The sequence below is a fragment of the Colobus angolensis genome, unplaced genomic scaffold (assembly GCF_000951035.1).
Source record: "Colobus angolensis palliatus isolate OR3802 unplaced genomic scaffold, Cang.pa_1.0 Scaffold40, whole genome shotgun sequence".
Lineage (NCBI taxonomy): Eukaryota > Metazoa > Chordata > Mammalia > Primates > Cercopithecidae > Colobus > Colobus angolensis.
Genome location: NW_012117377.1, coordinates 281,826 through 284,454, shown reverse-complemented (window position 1 = coordinate 284,454; position 2,629 = coordinate 281,826).

Below are 2,629 nucleotides of genomic sequence, written 5' to 3'. Positions count from 1 at the left end.
GGAAGAAGGATAGGTATAATAAGACAGCATACATATAAACATTTTAAAAGACAAATAAACCCAATCAGAAACCAATATTAAGTATGATTTGTATGGGCATATAGACTATATGTAATAGTATAAAAATGAAGTATACATAGGAAACATATCGTAAAGACTATCTCCACATAAAGGAAGAGGGGGAATCGTTATATTTAGTGTTCAAAAGACAACAACATTATTTCTAACATTCTAATTTACTAAAGGAATATTATATTCACACAGCACATAAAGTGATTTTAAAGAGATAATTTAGCTCAAAAGGACGAATGCCAATTGCAGGCAAATTGCGTGTAATAAAATAATTTGGAAATACAATATCGATGAGCACAAAGTCAAAGAGCAAAGCATTTCTAAATAACAAAATGCTATCTATCCAAAAAGTGATGACAGAAAATAAAAAACTCAACAATAGAGAATGCTCACTGGTGGTGAACATAGCATCAATTTAAATAAAACTTTAAAAGCACTAAAATTATATTACAAGGCAAAGGGCACATATAATAAACTCTAATAACTTTCAACTAATTATATACCAACTTAAAAAAATGGGCAAATGGGAAAAACAGGAATTAAGAGAGATTGTTTAAAGTTGTAGTTAAAACACCGGAGTTCACATTTTTAGTGATTTGCATAATTCTCTCATTAACAGTAGCAAAAGAAGTTGATGAAAGTAATCTCCTTTGAACAAATCTTTTTCTGAAATTCAGCAACTCTAATTTCTGCTGCAGATCCTTTTTTGTTAAAGATGGAAATAAAGGTACTCATACATTATTAACGCAGTGTTGTCATATTAGTCCTATTTTGGAAAATCTAAATATATAGAGAGATACCTCCATATTTACATATTTATAAATATATTTGTCCATTCTCATACTGCTTATAAAGACATACCCGAGACTGGGTAATTTATAACGGAAACAGGTTTAATTGACTCACAGTTCAGCATGACTGGGGAAGCCTCAAGAAACTTACAATCATTGTGGAAGGGGAAGCAAACACGTCCTTCTTCATATGGTGACAGCAAGGAGAAGAATGAGAGCCGAACAAAGAGGGAAGCCCCTTATGAAACTATCAAATCTCATAAGAACTTACTATCACGAGGATCGCTCAGGGAATAGCATGGCATTTCAATTACGTCCCTCCCATGACATGTGGGAATTATGGAAACGACAATTCGAGATTTGGGTGGGGACCCAGACAAACCATATCAATATTAACAATGTCAAACAATAGCTTCAAGTATTTCTGGAAGGAGAATTCTGAAGATCTGGGGAGGTTCTACTTTCTTCTTCTTTATGTATTGTAAACTTTTAGGTTCAAGGGTACATGTGCAGGTTTGTTACATAGGCAAATCGCATGTCATAGGTGTTTCATGTACAGATTATTTCACACTTTCTTCTTTGTACCTTCCTATACTGCTTAAGTTTAGAAATATATAAAATGAATACTTTTTTTTGTTTGTTTTTTTGTTTTTTGAGATGGAGTCTCGCTCTGTCACCCAGGCTGGAGTGCAGTGGCGCCATCTTGGCTCACTGCAAGCTCCGCCTCCCGGGTTCACGCCATTCTCCTGCCTCAGCCTCCCGAGTAGCTGGGACTACAGGGACCTGCCACCACATTTGGCTAATTTTTTGTGTTTTTAGTAGAGATGGGGTAATATATGTTATTTTTATACTAATTATAGTCATTTTACCTTTAAAAAGAGACAACTGTACTATCCATATCTCTTTCTCTGTATTTGTACATTTGTAGGTATTATACATGATATTATATATTTAGACATAATATAAATGTACATATTATATGAATTTATATATAACATATATATGTAGAATATATATAAATTATATTATATATTTTTATAACATATATTTAGAAGAGAGATAGATGAAATGTTTGGGTTCTAATGTATGTGCAGTGCGAGTGGTAATAAGTGCCAGGTTCCAGAGACAGTTTGATATAAAACTCAAAGCATTTCCTAAGCAATTTGGTATCCTGGGAGGATGAAAAAGACAACTTTGAAGAGCTGAAATGACTGAAGAAGACCATCAGATTAGGAAGAATAATAATATTCTTAGAAGGAATAAGATTCGGAGAAAGAAAATTATTTGTAGGATTGTTAACGTTTAGACAAAGGTATCTAGGGAGCAGTTCATTATTTTTCAAAAAATGTATGTCAGAAGAAATCTGAGAGACTGGGTGGGAGTCAATGTGAATTATTTTTTGAATCCTTTAGCTATAATCCATTCAATGCACCTTTGCATATAAGTTATGTAGGTTTTAGACTACTTTTTGTTTTCGTAACACTTTTTATATTGAGTCACATCTTATAAACAGAAAATCCATGGAATAAAATGATGCTTCTAATTATGTCTAACACATAGAATTAAAATATTACATATTTTATATTTTTGTTTTAGATTTTATTTAATAAATAAAAGCTTATAAATAGAGTTAAAGCTTCTTGTGCCTATATACATCCAGCTTCTCATTCTCTCAAATGGTATCAACATTCAGGCATTACCATGGATATTTTCTAGCCATTTTTTTTTTTAAAATATGATTATCATTATTTTCTTTTTGAGACAGA